At 47.0% G+C, this 21,159-nt stretch overlaps 1 protein-coding gene across 11 annotated transcripts in view; it reads left to right on the top strand.

Moving 5' to 3' along the window:
- Positions 1–21,159, top strand: part of TNFRSF19 (TNF receptor superfamily member 19) — a 113,555-nt gene that overhangs the window by 20,453 nt on the left and 71,943 nt on the right. For 5 of the 11 annotated variants that reach the window (XM_057707435.1, XM_057707437.1, XM_057707434.1 and 2 more), the window contains exon 1: positions 6,731–7,025. The exons of 2 other annotated variants lie outside the window; for them this stretch is intronic. The gene's annotated coding sequence lies outside the window, so the exon portion shown is untranslated. Of the gene's footprint in view, positions 1–6,730; positions 7,026–13,443; positions 13,667–14,827; positions 14,997–18,216; positions 18,319–21,159 lie in introns of those variants that run through there. 4 more of the 11 variants (XM_057707433.1, XM_057707431.1, XM_057707438.1 and 1 more) reach the window with 4 other exon arrangements.

The raw sequence follows: 21,159 nt of genomic DNA, 5'->3' as shown, positions 1-21,159 counted from the left end.
AACAATGGCTGAGAATTTCCCAAAATTAATGAAAAACATCAAACCTCAGATCCAGGAAACTCAGAAACTACCAACCAGGCTAAACACAAACAAACCTATGCATTGGCATATCCTATCTAAACTGCAGAAAACAAAAGACAAAGAGAAAATCTTGACAGAAACCTAAAAACAAAAATCAAAACAGAACAAAAACACTTTACCTATCAAGAAACAAGGATAAGAATTACATCAGACTTCTCATAAGAAACGATGCAAGCAAAAAGAGAGTGGAGTGAAATATTTAAAATGTTAAAAGGAAAAGCAAAAAATCACCAAAAAATTCTTCAGAGAAAAGGAAAGAAACGTAGGTCCAAAATTTAGATCTAATAAGGAAGAATAAGTAAGTGAAGGTAAAATAAAATCTTCATTTTTTAAATTCTTAACAGATCTAACAGATAACTGTTCAGACTAAGAGCAGCAACAATGTGTTGAGTGATATAGCATATAGATAACTGAAAAAAAATGGTAACAGTGTGCTAAGGGATGGGAGAGGGGAACAGGAATGCTTGGTTATAAGGTAACTGTACTACCGATGGAGCAATATAGCAGATGAAAGTGGATTTAGATGAGTTCTTCCGTGGTTGCCCTAGAATTTGCAATATACATTTACAATGAATCAACAGGTTGGGAAGGAAGAAGTTAAATTTTCTTTGTTCACAGGTGACATGATTATAGACAATCGCAAAGAATTGACCCAAATATTTGACCAAAAAACCTCCTGGAACTAATAAGTGACAACGGCAAGGTTGCAAGTTATCATACACAAAAGTCAATTGCCTTCACTGAACACTTGAAACTTGAAATTATAAACAATATCATTTATATTAACAACCCCCCAAAAATCCAAAACACTTAGGTAGAAAATTTTTAAAATATGTGATCCATGTGAGGAAAACTACAAAACTCTGGTTAAAGAAATCAAAGAAGATCTAAGCAAGTGGAGAGATACTCTATGTCTTTGGATAGGAAGATTCATTATTGTTAAGATGTCAGTTGTTCCCAACATAATCTGTAGGATCAATGGAATCAATCAATTTCGACATTGCATTTGTCAAAATCTGTAGAACTACACAGCTCTTCTGTATGACACTGTAGTGGCGGTGAAACTATTCTGTGTGAAACATGACACTGTCCATTTGCTAAAAGCTGTAAGAGCTGTATAACACAAAGAGTGACCTTTAGTGTAAACTAAGGACTTCAGTTAATAATGTATCAATATTGGTTCATTAATTATTACAAATATATCACATTCATGTAAAATGCTAAAAATAGGAGAAACTATATACAGGGCACAGGGGGTATATCTCTGTACTAACTGTAAATCTAAAAGTATTTTTCTGTAAATCTAAAAGTATTTTTCTGTAAATCTAAAAGTATTTTTTAAATGAAGTCTATATGTATAAAAATGTAAGCAGTAGCATCAGCAGAATGCAAATTAAAGCCATCGTGAGGCACCACTAGACTCCGTTTGAATAGCTAAAATTGTAAAGACTGACAATAGCGAGTGTTGTCAAGGATGTGGGGCAAGTGGAAATCACGTACATTATTGACAGGGATGTAACATGGTACAATCACTTTGAAAAACAACTTGGCAGTTTCTTCAAAAGTTAAACGTGTACCGTAGAACCCAGAAATTGTACTTCTAGGTATTTACCTAAGAGAAAGGAGAGTATATGCTCACTCAAAGACTTGTACACAAAAGCTCATAGCACCTTTATTTATAATCGCCAAAAATTGTGCCTTAATCCCTCTCTTTAATTACTGTCAATGATACTCTGCTTCACTCAGCGGTATCCTGGGCTGCAACTTTAGGAGAAGGAAGGCGTCTTCCGGCCACCAGGGAGGACGCATCCAGCCAGAGCCGGAGGTGAGAGGAATCTTTAGGAAGCAGATTGGAGGGTGTACTGGTCCGGAGACTGTCAGCCTTCTGAGATGCTGGAACGGGGCTCTGCACTGATCTGAGCTGCACAGACAAAGCATCACCAACTGGGCGTCTCACCATTCTGGAGACGGGAGTCTGAAAGCAAGGTGTTGGCAGGGTTGGTCCCTTCTGAGGCTGTGAGGGAGAATCTGCCCCAGGCTTCTCTCTTTCGCTTTTGGGTGGCTGGTTGCCATCTGTGTCTCTTCACATCGTCTTCCCTCTGTGTGTGTCTGTGTCCAAATTCCCTCCTTTTATAAGAATACCCGTGATATCGGATTCAAGCCCACCTTAATGACCTCATTTTAACTCGGTCACCTCTGTAAAGACCCTGTCTTCAAATAAGGTCGCACTCTAAGGTACTGGGAATTAGGATTTAGACATATGAATTTGGGGATACAATTCACCTCCTAACGGCTTGAACCATTTTCTTTTTATAGTCATGTATAGGGTGGTCCCAGGTCATGTCAGAGTGGTCCCAGGACTCTCGAGAATGTAGGACACCTGACTCACCCAGGCTTTGGATTAATCAGACCCAGGAGCCATGGGGTAGCCTGCCTTGGTCTTTGACTATCGACCCCAACTCAGAGCTGAGTTTCACATCCCAATTAAGTACTGTTCTTTAATGCTCACAGAGAAGGAAAAGGAACTTAGCTTTTCTGGGAGGGTTTATTCTGCGCGATGCCTTTTCCCCCAATTTTTAAATTGTGATAAAAGACACAACATAAAATTTACCACCTTAACCGTTTTTCAGTGTACAGTTTGGGGCATTAAGTACATTCATACTGTTGCACAACCGTCACCACCAGCCATCTCCAGATGGCTTTCCATCTTGCAAGACAAACTCTGTACCCAGTAAACTATAACTCCCCATGACGCCCTCTCCCCACCCCTTGGAAACCACCATTCTACTTTCTTTCTTTCCCTATTTCCTCTTTCCCCCCACTCTCCAGCCTCTGGCAACCACAGTTCTACTCTCTGTTGCTATGAGTTCAGTGTATCGTTTTTTTTTTGTTTTTTGTTTTTTAAGATTCCTCATATTATCATGCAATATGTGTCTTTCTGTGTTTGGCTTATTTCGCTTAGCATATGTTCTCCAGGTTCATCTGTGTTGTTGCAAATGTCAGGATTTCCTTCCTTTTTAAGGCTGATGGCCCACTGTGTATATACACCACATCTTTTTTTTCTTTAATTACTTTTTGGCTGTGTTGGGTCTTTGTTGCTGCGCGTGGGCTTTCTCTAGCTGTGGCGAGCGGGCTCTACTCTTCATTGTGGTGTGCAGGCTTCTCATTGCGGTGGCTTCTCCTGTTGCGGAGCACAGGCTCTAGGCATGAGGGCTTTAGTAGTTGTGGCATGAGGACTCAGTAGTTGCAGCACGTGGCCCCTAGAGCATGTGGGCTTCAGTAGTTGTGGCTCTCAGGCTCTAGAGCGCAGGCTCAGCAGTTGTGGCCCACGGGCTTAGTTGCTCCGCGGCATATGGGATCTTCCCAGACCAGGGATTGAACCCATGTCCCCTGCGTTGGCAGGCAGATTCTTAACCGCTGCGCCACCAGGGAAGTCCCCACCACATCTCCTCTACCCATTCATCTGTGGGTGGGCATTTAGGTTGCTCCCATGTCTTGGCTGTTGTGAACAGTGCTGCGATGGACATAGGGGTGCAGACCTCTCTTCAAGATAGTGGTTTCATTTCATTGGACAAATACCCAGGAGCAGGATTGGTGGATGCTCGCTACTTAAGGTGGTTGTGTCAAGAACACTAACAGAGTAGAGCTGAGCAGTCTGCCCCAGTTCTCCAAGCTGTTATCCAGTCAGAGAGGATGAGAGAGGCTGACACGCTGGCCTTTCTGACTCCTGTGCCCCTGCTCCTTCCGTAACACCGAGCCGCTTCACACACAAACACACACAAAGTGTGTAGAGGAAACAGACTCTAAAATGATTCCTCCCCATTGATGTATACAAAGCAGTGCTTGTCAGATCTCATTCAGGATGTATCGTCTGAACAGGACGTTTAGGAGAGGTGGCATTAGCAAAGACTCCTGGGGAGCTCCAAGAACTCTGAAAAGTGATGGAAAAAAATAATACCTATTCCCTGAGCCTAGATCTCATAATTGCGGAATGTATGTGATTTGCCTGTCGAGTAGAGAGACAAAGGAGGCATGTCTCAGGTGTGGAAAGGAAAAATGCCCTCGGTGGCAACTGGGGGACACAAGACCCCTCCTCCAGGACCTCAGGAAGCCCCTTCCATTCTTTGACCTGAACAAGGGAGGTCTCCTCCGTGTGAAGTGCACCGGAAGGCAGCCTGGGCCCCCCACTATGGGTCAGACGGCCGCCCAGCCCCACGACGCAGCCAGATGGCGGAGGCGGGACTTGGGAAGAGAGCGAAGTATGCCGTCTGCACGTGACGTGGCCCTAGGTCAGCAACAAGGTACTGCCCCTTGGTGGTGTTCAACAGACCATCACGTAGCATGTGCTCCCGTGTGTCTCATCGCCACAGCGTCCGATTTAACTGCTCTCGTCTCCGTGTCTGGGGGGACGAGGAGAGCTGTGAACTGGCTCCCCTTCCGGGAGCCCTGCAGAAGCAGCGGTGGTGCGGCCTCCACAGTGCAGGGCCCCGTGGGCTGGCGCGCAGCCCTAACGAGCGGGGCGGGGAGGGGTCCGGCCTCACGGGAGGCGGCCTTCAGCCACACTCTGCTCCTGGTGACACACGGGGCCCAGACCTGACTCCCTTTCACCTCCCACGTCGGGGGTCTTGGCCACGAGACAACCAACTCAAAATAATTTTCAGCCCCTTGGTGCATAAACTGCCCCCTGGAGATGATACCGTGTCTCTGGGCGTATTTTGAACTACGGATCTTCCTTGGTGAGATTTGTGGAAGCTGAGGATCACGTGCGTGGTCTTCCCTGATTTCCGGGCTCTCAAATACCACCTGCCAGGTTCCAGTGGAACGGTAAGGACCCTGATTCAGGCCCTCACGGGTTCTGTCGGTGTTGCCCTCCATCAAGACATTAGGGTTTACCCGCTCATCCAAAGAGCCTTCCAGAGCATCTGGGTGTCACGCGTTCGTACGTCGGTGTATCAGGAAACAATTTCTGAGGGCAGTTGGACCGAAGATGGATGTCACGCTGGATGCAAGCCTGGATTAACTCAGAGAAGAAATGGGCACATGCCCATTGGGAAATATTTTGTCCTTTTAGATATTTTCTTGGCGTATTCAGCGGAGCCCAGGAAATGTTACATGGAGTCCAGGTGTCACAGGAGTGTTCCTGGTGTACTTTTGAGAAGTCATGGGAAATGACATACATCATGTACTATCTGAGCTCTGGGTATCTTTGATACATGGCTTGTGGGGGAGGAAGGTTATATAAGAAAGGTTGGGGAGAGTGACTATTTACTGAACTCATTAACTGTTCAAGCCCAAAATCTTGCTGTCATAATTTGTTCAAGAATCATAGACGTCTGGAAATAAACATACCATAAACTACATTGTCAAATATCACAGGATAAAATTAGATGAAATTAATTAGGAAGGGAAGTTATATGTTAAATAAATTAAATTCTCTTGTGTTCTAAGTTTTGCAAAAATATTTTTAACTGACCTTCTAAAAGTTGGCAAGTTGCCATCAGAAAACAGAACATTTTCCTTCAGGCTGTAAAAGAGTGGTCTGGAATTCAGAAATGCACTGTAACCTAGATCTTAAAGAAGATGAAATTTTTATCTTCTATTTGGATAAACACTAAAAATAAAATGTTATTTTATTGAACCTGCTCTTGTTAAGGAAGGATAGCAAGACAGTTCTAAATAATGTACAATAAGTTTCATCCTAAACTGTGGATAAATAGGCTAATGTGGCAGTTTTTAGTGAGTTAAGAGTTCAAATTTTGGATTTAGGAGAAACGGCCCTAAAACGTGAGGAGCACGACTTTGGGGTGAGCACAGGGCAAGACGATCCTCTCCGTCACTCTTTCCTTTTGTGAATTTTAAATGCTCAACAGGTGTTAATATATGACACTTATCTAATTTTCAGAATCCCAAACTAAGACCAAGACTAAGACTAAGTGTTCACCCAGGGGCTTAAGTGAGAGGGTGACAGATGTCAGACCCTGGATAACGCTTGGTTATCTGCTCGTTGATTACTTTAATTAAAGCACCGCTGTTCAACCGGCAGAGTCTAATCATTTAAATTTCGAAGAAGAGACAGCTTCCTTAAAACCCTTAAGGACTTGTCACACCGAAAACAAAAACACCCTTTGAAGAAGTCACCCTCTCCCTCTGGCAGTGACCCGACGCCCGGCCTTTGGGAAGAACGGAGATTTCTCCAAGGAAGAGGCCATTAAACGCTGTCCTTCGGGGCCAGGGAGGATCCGGGGGCCTTTCCCGCGGGCATGGCCCCGCAGCACCGGCCAGGCTTTCCCGCTGGGCAGCGCACGACAGAGCTGCGCTGCGTGAGTCGCGGGCTGGCCGCGCGGTTAGAGGCCGGCAGCCCTGCCTCCCGGAGCGGAGCGCGCTCGCCGCGGGCGGTGCAGCCCTCCCGCCGGGCCCGGCGCGGTGATGTCATGGGATCCGCGGCTCCGCGAGATGAAAGGGACCCGGCGCGGCCCGCTGGCACCAGGCGCGGCTTCCAGCGCGCAGTCAGGGCGCCGCGCGGGGACCGGAGCGCCGCGGGCCCGCCACCCAGCCCGGGCCGGGGGCACCGCCGGGCCTCCCCGCGGCGGGAAGACGGGCGGAACACAACGTGATCCGGGCCAAACGAGAGCATCCGAGCACCGGCGGGCGGGCGGGCGGCTACCTGCCGAAGGGAGCGTTCCGGGAGCCCTGCGCGCGCGCAGACGCGGCCGGCCTTTGATGTGCTGCAACTCATCACCGCTCAGATTACGGGCATTTCATCTCCCTGCTCGTCCGCCTTTGATCTGCAGGCTTCGTTTTCTCTTCCTGGACTGGAAGTTTCGCCTGGGCTTGTGCTGACATACTTTTTGGGGAAGGTAGAAGCATTCGGCACAGAAGTGCTGCCAAGGAGAAGCTCAGTTGCCGGAAAGGGTGAGCCCTGGAAAGCGTTCAGCACGTTGAAGGTACAGCGTTTTACGTTTTGTTGTGGCTTTCAGGTCCCTTTCCCTGCGTGTTCCCAGAAAAGATGGGTTTGGTCCGGAGAGCGCGAGCATGTCTGTCCTTGAATACTGTGTGCACGGAGGAGAGGAAACACGGTCCTCGGTGCCGTTTTAGGAGTTTGTACAAAGGCTTTGCAATCTGTCGCGCACATTTTACTTGGAAATGAGTTGTTCCAGCAGGACAGGACGGGAGCGAGCTAACTTTAGCCGTCGCCCGCCGCTGCACAGCCCGAGGTCTGTAGGCTGTAATTGCTCTAAGTATTTGCAGGTTGCTGTACTTAGTAAACAGGCGGAGGAACTCTGCTGGTTGCCAGCTCTTTCCTTGTTTTCTCATAGAAAAAGAGTACCGCGCATCTCCGGCAGAAGTTTCTTTATTTATTCTCTCACCTCCAAGACGCCAGCCTATGAAATACATTTCCTTATGCAGTGTGTATCCTAAAGGAATCCCTGGAGAGGCATGCGAGGGTGATGAAAGCCTTTTCTGGGTAAAACTGAAGAATTTTCAAACAGGGAGGGTTAAGTTGTGCTACTAAGTGTGGCTAAAAAAATCCTCTAGTGATTTTCTGGAACCTTTGGCAACAGCACAAGCCTCACGTACAGAAACATTCACAAGGTTGATATTCCCAAATCAACATGTACTTTAAATGTAGTGACAGCTGTTGTAGGTTAAAATCTGCCAACTGTTTATGAAAACTGAGTAATCAATCAGCAGTTATGATGTCACATACAGTTTTTAGTCACACTTTCACTTTATGCCCAATATAGCAAAACCAAAATATATTGCTGTGCTGAATTTGAAAATTAACTTGTTTTGTCAATTCAGTGATCACGTGCGCGCACACACACACACACACACACACACACACACACACACACACGGAGTAGTCTTTACACTGAGATGCAAGAAAATACAGTGGAAATGTAAGAGCACCATGTTCACATTAGTTCATTTTAATATTCTGGTCTTAATTTTTTTTTGAGGGTGGTAAAATATTTGTCATTCCAATAGTCTATTTAATGCTAGCTGAACCACAAAGCAAGTATAAATGATGAGCTCAGTTATTCTTTAGTCTGAAACTCTGATGAGACAGGAAGGGCCTAATGAGCCTCATTTCACGTGTGATTAATTTTTCAGAGCCAATTAATTACATTACTGTCTGAACTTTCCTCCTGATATTAGGAGGAGGATAATTAGCATTGTTTGCTTAATTTTAAAACTGATGACTGTTAAGTGGAGATTATTTAAAACCATACCAAACTGACTATATTTTTAAGATGTGTCAGTAAGCATTTAAAAGATTTAACTGTTGTTTTTCGTCATGCCAAGAGAGGCGTTTAAATTTTTGCTTTACTGACAGTGTGACAAAGCATGTTCACAAAATGCTGAATTATCAGCTTAGGTTGATTTTTTTCATTTGTTTGCTGAAAAAGTTCTCTTTAAATTATGAAAGCAATAGTCATGTTCACATTAGGATGAAGAAAAAGTTTTAAAATAATGACTGGAGAAGATGCCTAAAGAAATAGTGTGCTTAACAACTTGATCATTGAGTTCAGATTTGGGACTTAAAAAAATTTTTAATGATTATTCTGCTACTAGGTTCATTCTAACAAACACGTTCTTCAACACAAAACAAAAGGGAGAATTAGCAATTATCTGATTAATTTAGGCTTTGTAGAAAACTGGACTAGCTTGGGCAAGTCAAGTCATTGAAAATCCACCTCAGCGTCTGAATTAATTCAGTTAATTGTTTACTTATTGTGTCTTGGTTGAGAAATGAAGCATTGCATTTGATCATAAGAGAAGGATGCCTATTGCTGAACATACAGGTACAGCTCAAAAGCCGTCCCTGGATTAACTGCTGCGTGATCATCTTGACTGTGATTTAAGAGGGGTTATTCCATAAGATTTCCACTGAACGAAACCCTTATGTTACATTTGTAAAGCACTCTCCTATCTGTTGCTTCAATGGCAGCTTTGTTACTGCAGAAAGTCTAAGACTTCAAAAGATTTATTTCTAGTCCCGATTCTGTCACTGATTAGCTATGTGACCTCAAGGCATTTGCTTCACTCCCCAGTGTTCTCATGTGGGAAATGAGGATGGATCAGTTCATCCTCCCGAAATAAGCAGGGTGGAATTTTTATAGCCATTTTACAGATGAGGAAACTGAGATTGCAGAAAAGTCACTTGACTTTCTTGACTAAGTCATGTGGCCTGTTTTCCAAGTCCTGGTCCTGTGTCCTTCCCAGTTCACCATGGATATTTTCCAACACCTGCTAAAACAAATGCACTGCTGACTGGAGAACAGGGTTAGTTTGAAAGATCAAGATAAACATTTCCTTCTACTGTGCGGTTTTTGTTTCCATGATAGATGTGTCAGTCAACTGGAGTAGTCCACTGATTTCCCAACGGTTGCTTTTGCTTCCGTATTTCTAAGCAGTCTGAACACAATTACTGCTACACATAATTTACTGTAACATTTAAAACAATTTCACAAAAATTTAATGTATCGGCACGATGTGTAATTATATATATTGTGTGTGTGATGTATGTATATATACGTGTGCGCACGTATATATATTATGCACGTCTTTTGACATTATACGCACATGTTTTTGTGTTTCCAAAGAATTGATACTTTCTTAGATGTCAGTGGTGTCCATGAAGAGTTTAATAGTTAATTAAAGGTTGTTATTCCTCCAGGGAGATTCCCAGTGGGATTTTGTGAGATTTCAGCTTACAAATTCAATATGGGCTTGTACATGATATATATTCCCTATTACATTTGATCATGTTAAGAATCCTTGAATGTGTTTTCACTAACTCCTTCTGGGTTTTTTCTTGAAAAAAAATGAATATTTTCTTGTGAATAAATTTATTTATTAACTATAAATTTTACACACACACACACTGCTCTCAAGTCCAAATAGCTCTCTCTCGTCTTATCACCCCCGTAATGGTTTCATATAAAGCTTTACAGATGATTCCTTAGTAACATTCACTAATATTTAGTAGTGCACTAGTATTTATTGAGTACTTGTGTACCAGGCACTGACAACATTTTTCAGGACACCGTCTCATTTAAATTTCCAGCAATTAAGCTTGTCGTTCCAATTATACAGATGAGAAGAGTGAGGTTCAGAGGGATTGAATAACAAGTGCAAGGTCACAGGGCTGATTAAGTGGCACCACTAGAGTCTATTTGATTTCAATTCGGGTTCTTTTGTTCTAGAGCTGGGCAGTTGATTCTTTCTATTATAAGAACTACATAGAACCGAACCTAACTGTTAGCAAACATTACGGCCAAAATTTGGGGGCAAAAAATAAGGCTCTGTTTTTCTTTCTTCCTTTCTTTTGGTATATTTTATGAGAGCTATTAGAATTTTTTGATAGGGTTTTCCATCAGTTGGCCCAGAATCTTCGGCTATGAAGGACCTCAGGACATAGTTCATTCTTCCCCTCCTTCAAGACTGGACCGCACTCAAGCATCCACCACTGGTCTGGTTGGTCAGACTCCCTGTGATGGCAGGGCTGGCCCAGGGCACGCTGGAAACATTCAGACACTGGTGTGCCTTTGAAGAGATTCCTTAACAATGTCATCAGCACCATTTAGAGGAACGGGCTGTGAAAGGGGGGCGGGAGGAGGCTCCCTGGTGGCTGTGCTGAATTTCTCCTCTCCGGTCACAAGCCACTCAGCTTTGCTCCGGATCGCCTCTCAGATCCAGCCGCTTGCTGAGATCACCATCCCGGAGTCCCCAAGCCTCACGCCCTTCCATTGAGAAGTATTTTCGCAGCATCCATTGTGACTTAACTCTGCTCTTCGGTGAGAGGTGGGGGTGTTGAGCGACTTCATCAAACCATTTCTTCCAACACAGCCCACTCCCCCTCTAAGAAGAGTTCTGAGTGCAGCTTCCTCCATCCTGTTAACGGTCCCCAGCACTTAGGCAGCCCTGTGGCCTAGCCTCCCGGGCTGCGGGCTGGCGCGCCTGTTCCTGAATTCCGACGCCTGCAGAGGAGCCCCTGTGCTTATCGGGAAGGGAGGAGGGGCATCAATGGCTCGTTTCTTCTCTCAGTAAACACAGGAGAAGGGTCTGGCCAACGCAGTGTCGTAAACTCCCCAGGGTCAGCGCAAGTGCTGCAACTCATAGCACTCTTGCTCTATAAATGTCATGAGTTTGACATTATATCAACTAAATAAATACCCTCCTTGGCCTCTTCTCGTGTATTAATTTGTGCATTTGTGGTATGGTGACGGCTGTATTAGGATTCAGGGGGCCTGGATTTTGGATCCTGCTTTGTATTAATTTGGTGTGTGACCTTGGGCAGGGTACTCCTGTCAGGCCCCGGCCCTGCGCTGATCGTCTGATTGGCAGCAGTGGGTGCTGGGAGTTACTTAAAGAGCTGGGTGTTGGTTATTTTCCCCTTTATTTTCTTAACTTTACTTGGTAAGCTTTACCACTCTTCGAGATTCTTACCCCCGTTTATTCATTCATTGAACAGGTTTTTAATGAGTACCTACTACACGTCAGGCACTGTGAGCAAACAGACGGAATTCAGGATTCTCGCGTGGCTTGCTTTCTATTCCTTTGTCCCATGAAATAGTGCTTTGCAATGGAAATTACTAGAAAGTCAAACAATTTTCCATTAACTTTGCTTCCCATGAGCTAGCTTATCACTGAAACTATTTTCTCAAGAAGTTTGTTGCTTCATTGGTTCAACTTTTTGTTTTTGTTTTTTTTTAAGGCACACGAGCTTAGTTGCTCCACACCATGTGGGATCTTCCTGGAACAGGGATCGAACCCATGTCCCTTGCATTAGCAGGCAGATTCTTAACCACTGCACCACCAGGGAAGCCCTGTTGGTTCGACTTCTTAAGGAATATATTGTAAACAAATACACTGCATATCAGCTTAGATATTGCTAAAACTAGTTTCAGAAAACCAACCCTTAACATAATCTTAAAAACAACACCTCTACCGAGATCCTCTTAAGAATTTGGCTTTTTCAGGGAATTCCCTGGCAGTCCAGTGGTTAAGACTTCGGGCTTTCACTGCCGTGGGCCTGGGTTCAATCCCTGATTGAAGAACTAAGATCCCGCGAGCCACATGGCCAAAAAAAAAAAAAAGAGAGAGAGAATTTGGCTTTTTCAATACAATTTCAATTCACTAATATCAGTCAGTTCTGAAGGGAGAAAAATGCTTTCAGCCCGAATTCTAAGCATTGACTTCATTCTGAATGAGCCTAGGAACCATATGATTCTTTTTGTACCACCACTGGGTCTTCCTTCGGACAGTGTCTCCAGGTCACTTATACTCAAAGTGGGGAGCTTTGTTAACTTGAGTGGCCTCTTCTTTATAGAGTGAGATGCACTTAATAGCTACAGTGCAGAGGTTCAGTGGCTCCCAACTGTCCAATCACGTTTCAGTTATCATTGATTTCTGATGTTTGGCATGGTATGCCTGATGGAAGGTACGGCCCTGCCACCAATGGCTGCCGTTTAGTGAGCACTGACTACATGCCAGGTGATGGGCTCAGCTCTTTAAATATCGTATCTTATTTAACAGTGACCAGTGAAACAACTCACTTCAGCAGTTGAAGATACAGAAATTTGGGAAGGTCAAGTAACTTTTCCAAGGGCATACAATGGGCAAATGGCAGATTGGCATCCAGGGCCAGACCACGTGATGCGAAAGGCAGTGTATGTTAATAGGATCTGTCCACAGAGAGCTCGCGGGCTCACAGGGCAGATCAGTCACACACACATGGAATGATGCAGGAGCAGCGGACGAAATAATGTGCTCCTGTCTCTAAGTAGAAAGGGAGTTCCTGGGCCGGCAGATTAAAGTCCTCTCAGAAAACACTTACTGAACATTCGTGTGAAGGTTTGATATGATCAGAGATGCAAGTCGGAGCAAAATATGCCGCTTCTGGAAAGCAGAACCCCTTTTTAACTCCTTGAGGAAGAAAGCGAAGTCACAGAGTCTTAGGGCAAGAGGGAAAACATGGTGAGTGGCATCACTGTGGTAAGAAGGCCTCAGACCTTGGAGAGCCTCCTGAGAACTGTGGCTTCTGAGTGGCAAGGAGGCAGCTGGGGGGAATAGGTGAGCAGAGAGAGGACGCCTGGGCAGCAAAGGAAGGACACGCTCAGGGCACACTGGAGGCAAGGCACACAGACCAGTTTGGCCAGAATAGAAAGTGTTCCCTCTGGAGGAGGGAAAGATAAGGTTGAAGATGTGGGTGGAGCCCAAACGTGGAAATCCCTGACTGCTAATTCAAGGCTTACAGAGGCCATTCCTTACAGCCAGGAATCTTTGTAAATCTTTTCATTGGACAGTGACTGTGGTGCGAGGCAGGGGGCGCAGGATGGTCCCGACAGTAGCGGGGCAGTCAGGTGAAAGGTGCAGAGGGTACAGCAGTAGAGGTGGTGGGACGAAGAGAAAAACAGGAAGAAAGGGTGAACGTGAGAGACCTTACAAAGAAGCAGCAATAAGTCAGCTTAGCCGCGGTGGACGCAGGATTCCCTCTGTGCTAGGCTCTGGGCTGCTAAGAAAGTAAGCTGTGCCCTCGGGAAAGTGCCGTCTCGTGGTCCCAGGTCACTGCTGACAGGTAGGCTGGGGAAGTAGACACTCACCTTGAGGTTCAAATAAGATCATTTGTAAATGGTTAAAAATAAGTTATGATTGCAATTTCTACTCCGGCCATGACAACCTTGAGGCTAACACTTGGAAGGATATTTTTAATACTTATTTTTACAAGTACCTAGTACTGCACCGGACGTTCTCCGTGTGGGGTCATGAGATGCGCGTGTTCGTAACTGTCCCAACTTGGTCATTCGCTCAACAAACATGTATTGAGGGCCACGATGGGCCTCGGGTATAGAAAGCAAACAGGATTTGGTTCCGTCCGGAGAGACGTGCAGTTAGTTGTGCGGGGAGATGAAACCAACACAGGGAGTGGCGGGCGCCTCTGCACCCACGCGGCGCGCGCAGCCTCCGGGGGTGGAGGGAACTGCGTCCACTGACTCACTGGCCAGATGAACGATACTTGCTTACATTTCTCCAGCACTCTGCTGCCGAAAAACTATTTTTTCTGTACAGGGTTCTTTTACTCCTTCCGCCAAGTCTGCTGAGCGGGCGCCGTTAGCTCCGCTTCCTAAGCGCACAGAGCGGAGAGGTTTCGACACCGTCCACGAGGCGTGTGTGCACGCACGTGGCCGGGGCCCTGGGCTGGACCCGGCGGTGGACGCGCCCCGGCGGTGGACGCACCCCGACCTCTGGAGGCCAGTGTCCAGGGAGCGAGACGGGGAGGACCCGCCCGGAAAAGCATCTATCCGGGATGAGGCGGCCGGTGGCCAGGTCCTGGTGATCCGGCCCCACCGCGCACACGTGTCACGTCGTTGCCCGGGCTCTCCGTGGCGCAGAGGCGGGCGCGGAGGCACAAAGGCCTGGAAACCGGCCCGGGGGACGCGAGGGCGCCGCGCTGGCCGCAGGCAGGTGGACGCAGCTCCGCGCTCGGTGCTCCCGCCGGGCCCCCTCCTCCCTGCCCAGGCCCGCCTGCGGGATGCGGTCGGCAGTCCCCGCAGCCCCTGGGGGCCTCCGGCGGCTGCACCGCGGCCTGGGTCACCCGAGGGGCCTCGGGGACGCGGCCGGGGCCCGGGAGGGTGGGCGGTGGGCGGGGCAGGAGGTGGGCGTGGCCACGGGCGGGCGGGTCCTGGGGCGGGGCGGGGCTCCCGGTGGGCGGGGCCGGGAGGCGGTGGCCGTTGCCAGGCGACCGGGGAGCGCGGACCCGCGGCGCGGCGAAGCGCCGGGCGTGCGCGCTGGGAGGGGACCCCGGCCCAGCTCCGCGCCGCGTGCCGCGCGCCCAGCCCGGCTCCGCGCGCCCCGGAACCTGCGATCGCCGCCTGGACCGGCGGGGCAGCCTCCAGGCACCCGGGAAGGTAGGTGCCCCGCCGCCCCCGGGGCCGTGGTGCCGCGCCGCGCGCCCGTCCCAGCCCTCGTCGCGGCGGATCCGCGCGCGTCCCGGAGGCTGCTGCGCGTGGAGAGAGGGGGCGCCGGCCTGGGCTGCTCGCGTGCAGAGTGGCGGGCGGGAGGAGCGGGCCGGCGGAGGCGACTGCCGGGAGGGCTGACAGCGGGGGCGCCGAGATGCTGGAGCTGGGGGAACTGCAGGGTGTGAACGCCCCCCGGCTCCCGTGGGCGACGGGGAGTGGCCGCGCTGAGCCCCTCTGTTCAGAGATCCTGTACCTGGAAGGGCTGCGTGGAGGCGAAGGTGCAGGTCTCTGTGTGCGCGAGGCTCGCCCGGGCCTGGACGGGGTACGCGGTCTGCAGGCCGGCCGGGGGGGGGGAGCCGGGGAGGCGCGGGGAGGGCGCTCGGAGGATGTGCCGGCAGCCCGTGGGCACACTGATGGCAAGGGCCGCTCTCGCCCCGCTGGTCAAGGGTCTCATGCCATTTCGTGGAATAGAAGTTTAGCTCATACGCTCTTGAGGATGAAGCTGGAAGCATCCAAATACAGTGATGTCTTTTGATGGTAGCGAACTATGTGTCAAACCTACACTTACCATTTTAAGAAAGCCATGTCACTTTTTTTTTCATTTTAATAAAAGGACTCTGTTTGCAAAGAAACTAAACCATAAACATTTAATTGTAACACTTTAACAAACTATGAATGGGTGGTTTTTACTCCAATGACAGTTTTCCTTCACTGGAAGGTGGTTTCTTTATATAAACAGGAAACAATTATTGTTAAACATGACTTAAGCAAACAGAAGGATTTATTTTAATATGTTGTTATTTCATGATCAGATGCTTATATGCAAAAAGGGAGATTATGTTGCATTAGTTCAGGGTTTACACCATATGTTTTCTGTTGTACAGCTTCACCTTAGGTGTTTTTGCCAATGCTCCTTTCATGCAGTTTAAAAACATGTTGTATTTCAAGCACTGCTTATTATCTAATTTAAACATGTAACTCGAGGGGGAGGGGGTTAGAATCCTTCCCTGGAAGACAGTTTTGAACAGTTATCATTCACAGAGATATGGGTACTTAAAGAGAGTTTTTCTTTGCATGATATTTATCAAGTTCTGAGAATGATACAAGACACAGAACTGCACTTTCATCTTGAAAATACTGCCTTGACATGAACACACACAGCACGATCACCAGTGGTACATGCGCTCCTTTTTAACCCTTGGAAGTGGCTCATGACGTCTGTTTTGTTACTCAGGCCACATGGCTTTGTTAACTTTGGAATTGTTTTTCCATAAAAGTCCTAGCTGTAGGATGTTGTGTTAGCATTTTCTGGGACATTCATGGACGTTGTTTCTTTGATGGGGGTGTCTTTAGGCTCTGAGTCCAGGCTGGATTTTGAATTTGAAAGGCGAGGACATAGGAAGGCTTTTTGTGCACTTGAAATTGCCGTGTAAAGTGCCTTTCCTACCCAGAAGACTTGAATAAGGAACATCGCTAACACTTAAGGAACATTTAAGAGGCTTTTTAAAAGAAAAGGAAAAAGAAAATTTTTTGTACTTTAGCTGGTCATGAAATTTAATTTACGTATAACGTATTTGTACATACGTGTAATAATCACATGCTGTGCTTAAAATTTTCATTTGATTTTCTAGTTGTAGCTGTAATATATGAGTCCAGGGTATGCTGGGGACATTTGAAACCTAAGTGAGGAATTCTGCTAACACGCATAAGGAGAATTTGATTCTCTTTTTCACCTTTTTAAATCTCTGAACCCAAGCTTAACCGAATCCTCTGCAGCCAGTTCAACCATTCAAAATATAACACAACACAAAAAACTGAAGGCATCTTTAATGAAAAAAGTCAAGTCCTCTTTAAATCTGATGAATCAATATTTCAAGTCAAGCGTTTAAAAGTCTGGAAAGGGCCAGCACGCTCCATCTGTTGACAACAGGTTGAATAAGAATACCCACCTCAAATAAACGTACACCTCGAATAAAGAGACAGCTGCCGATGTGATAAGAGAGCCAGGAGCAGTTAAACAGTTCAAGGCGTTTGTGTCATGGCAGCTGATTTTTAAGTGTTCATAGCCTTTCTGAAATGACCTTCTGGCTGAAGAAAAAACAGTCAAGCAGATGAACGCAGTTTTCTTTCGTGATTTACTGGCTGAGCAGTGAGTCCATTCATCGTATTTTATCTGTCTCAAACGTTTACATTTGAAAGTAAGGTGTTTAAACAGTATTGGGTTATCGTCTAGTCCACACATCACAGAATAGGTACCTTTTAAATTGAAGTTTTAAGACCTGGGTTTTTAAAAAGAGAACAGCCAACCTCAGCAATCATATAAGACAAAGGAGCTTGTCTACCTCAAGATTAGATGTTATTCAGCCAACTCTTCCCCTCCATCTGCTCTGATGGCTCTAATGTGAGGAAATTCTGAAAGAATGGAGGCCACTTATAATGGAGAACAGTACACATGCTAGAAAGAGGGGGTTTGGAATCTCTCCAGGCTTCTGAAGTAAAGATTTAAACAGCGGTGTTGTAGACGTTATCAGGCACGATTCTCTAGAATAGGCAGTGTCGACATTTGGGGTCCTCTCAGACCTTGATGGTACCATTGTCCTGTTTGTATTTTAGGACTGAGACACGTTTGTGTGTTGGGGAGTGAGTACCTTAGCTACAATACACTTGCTGACGGAACATTTTGAGAACACTAATGATCTTTGATTTGATTTTCCTAAAGCAAAAATGATAGCATCTACAACTCAGAGAAATGAAAAGAATTAGTCTCAAAAAACCCTACCCTAGGTTAAGTTCTGTTAAAGAAAACATTATAGGAGCCTGACAGTGAGTGGCCCCTAATGTTTTTGAACTTTGGAGGAATTAGAGATATTGTATTTGGCAACAGAGCATTTGTAGAGTTTTTAGTAGAAAATATTTCTTGACTTGAAAAGGGAAATCACTCTCATTTCCCAGCCAACAACAATATGTATATTTTTATTACTGCATCCCTTCCTGAGCTTCCTAGGCTACAGAGGGCTGCCAGCTCTGCCCTGTAGGAAGAACAATTCTCAGGATATAGTGAAATTGAAGGCGAAGATACAGAATAGCTAGAGGCTAGGGGTGATTGCCCTGTTTGGAAATAGCAGTAACCCTCAGTTTCTAATTATGTTTTTATTCTCTTCGCACGTAGGACTGACATTATTCTCGGCCGTTTATGATTCTGCTCCACCATTAAAATGTGAAAGGCTGTACGTGTAGCATTGGCATCATTTCAAGGCTGATTTTATAAATTGTAAGCCTGCCAGTTTACTTTAATGTTGATTTCTTTAAAAATATTTCAGCTTATTACATATTGGAAAAATGTATGCGGTGGTTGTAGCTTCATGACCTAATGTTAATACAGTTTTACTAGATGAAAACGTTCACCTGTTGCGTGGCCTGTGCGTTGGGTAATAAATCAAATGGCTTTGAAGGGATAGGAAAAAAAGAAAAAGAAAATTAAGCAACTTATTCTGAAAAAAAATTATCCAGATTATTTGAATTATTCTCAGATTCATACATTTTGGTCATTTGTAAGATCAAAAATAAAGACCATTGTCAAAAAGCTTACTGAATTGTGAATATTAGAAAGATACAGGGACTTCCCTGGTGGTCCAGTGGTTAAGACTTTGCCTTCCAATGCAGGGGGTGCCGGTTCAATCCCTGGTCAGGGAACTAAGGTCCCACCTGCTTCACTCCCCAAAAAACCAAAACATAAAAAAGAAGCAATGTTGTAACAAATTCAATAAAGACTTTAAAAAGGGTCCACATCAAAAAAAAAAATCTTAAAAAAAAAAAAAGATACATACCAGATCTTCCTCCTTAGTAATCTTTGTCCATATTATAGCCCTATATTCAGAAATGGGGACCTCACCTGAACTGTGTCCTACCACTGTCACTTAGAGGTCACGCTCAAGTCGTGGTCGCATAAATGTTTCCCTAATGAACGAATTTCTTCATTTATTCGGCATGTGTTGGGCACATATTTTGGGTGAGTTACAGTTCTAGAAGGAAATCACAGTTCTTGTCGTGAAGTCCTCAGACCCAAACTGACGGTAAACTCAAACGGCTTGGTTAGTGATGAAAGCAGGAAGGTTGCCCCATGTGACAATGGGGAGGGGTGGGGGCTGGAGCACGCGACGCCTGTGTTCTCCTATGGACAGGACACCGGATGCTCAGAGGTAGCTCATGTTGCCTTGATGTGGGACTCACGGATGCCAGCCTTTCTAATTTTTCAGGAAAATGCTTCATTTTTAATATTGAAAACTTATTTTTAAAATTAAGGGCTGTACTGACAAAAGGAAGCAAGGCCTCCTGGCAAGAAGCGATACAGGGGCTACAGAGAGCGAGGAGGGACCGGATATAAGCATCCTGAGGGACAGAGGTACCCGGGCGGCTGGGGAAGCAGCAAGGAGGGTGCCCGTGTAGAGCTAGGGAGAGCCTGGGGCGGCACACTCCAGGAGGGCACGGGAGATGAGGCACCGCGCAGAGGAGAGCCCGAGGCGCGGGGCGGGCGGCAGTGGAGGGACCTGCAGCTTGACGCAGCCACCGTGGTCCGGATCCGGGGGGTCTGCCCAGCGGGGAAGGGTGATGAAGCCTGGGGCTGCCCCTCCCCCGCTTCTCCCGGAAACCCTGAGCTTTTCCTGGTGACACCCCAGCCCAGGTCTTAGGGATCTGGACCAGGAAGGAAAGGGGGTGCATTTGGTTTCAGCACCTGTTGGATTCGCCCCCTCTAGAGGCTGGCCAATTAGGACGCCTCCGTGCTAGTTACCACTTGTTGGAGTGAGGAGGCGGAGCAGAGCCGCTTACCCTGCCTATCAGCCACTTTGCCTCTGAGCAGCGTGTCTGCCAGCTCCGTGCTGTGGGCTCCCGCTCTTCTTTCCTGCTTGCCTGGTCCTCTGGACGTCTGCTTGCTGCTGCTGGAGAGCAGATGGCTAGGCAGGAATCCCACACACCCAGATTCCGGTGAACCAGGCATCCTCGGTCTTCTGATGGCTTCGTGCAGGCCCGTTTCTCTGCGCTTGTTGCAAAAATGGACGCCAGGTTGTTCGTAGATGCTGTGTCGTCTGGATATTTGGGCAAACTGTGAAAACCCCTGGGGACCCATTGTGCCTCATCTCATAATGTGTGTATCTTGTGCTTGACAAGTCCTCCCCAAATAAATACAACACCGAAGTCTGTACGAGCATTTCTTTACCTGGGCCAGACCCAGAAGTTAAAAGCAATTTCAGTAAATACCTTTTTATTGCCTTCTCTTAAGTGCTTGTTATTTCATGAACGTCTCCTTTTTATGAATGTCAAAGCATTTCGTAAGGTATTTCATTTTATTCCAGGAAATTCAAAGTCACGCTTGTAGCACTCCACCAGCTGGATTGTTTATTTCTCAGTGGTCCCTGGCCAGGCGGTAGAAGGTTCAGCAGCCCTGCTGTGCCGGGAGGAGTGTGCCTTTGCAGCGTCCTCCCCAGACGGCGCTGCCTCCCTTCAGGCGCCTCATTACCGTTTCATCAAAGTTGGTGGGGTAAAGGCTGCGTGGTCGACCATGGTTGTATAGCATTGTTCGTGTGGACCAGTTTGATGTAGCCCTACTGTGCTCAGGAGAAGGGACTTGGATGCTCGCTGCAGTGGGGACAGCCTCCGTCAGCCTGGCAGAGCGCCCAGAGCCCTGCCTTGGAGTCACCAGGGGTGAACTGGCTTTGTTTTCCACCCTTCCTCGTGCACGTGTCCTTCGGCCCTCAGGGTCCTCCCCATCGTGTGGGGAGACAGACCTGCCTTAGAGGGTCGGCAGTAAGGGAGGACGCTGTGCTTCGTCTAAAGCGCCGACACAGTACTGTGGCTGCGGAGGTCACGCTGACCCCGGGCTCAGTCTTCTGAACCGCTGCCTGCCCCTCGATCGCGACCATCTGCGTCGTGTCCCACATGCCTCCGGCAGGTTGCAGCCTTCAGGGACGGTCACACACACTGGGTCATTTGCTCCTCAAGGATAAGGTCACGAACGATGGCAGCCCCCTTTGCTAACACATGCTGAGCACTTATTCTGTGCCAAGAACAGTCACATCTTACCACTGCTAAGCTCACTGATTCCGCACGGGCGGGA

This window comes from Hippopotamus amphibius, chromosome 14 (assembly GCF_030028045.1).
Source record: "Hippopotamus amphibius kiboko isolate mHipAmp2 chromosome 14, mHipAmp2.hap2, whole genome shotgun sequence".
In the NCBI taxonomy this organism is placed as follows: Eukaryota; Metazoa; Chordata; class Mammalia; order Artiodactyla; family Hippopotamidae; genus Hippopotamus; species Hippopotamus amphibius.
Note: the sequence above shows the minus strand (reverse complement) of the source record. Positions and strands in the feature narration are given on the sequence as shown.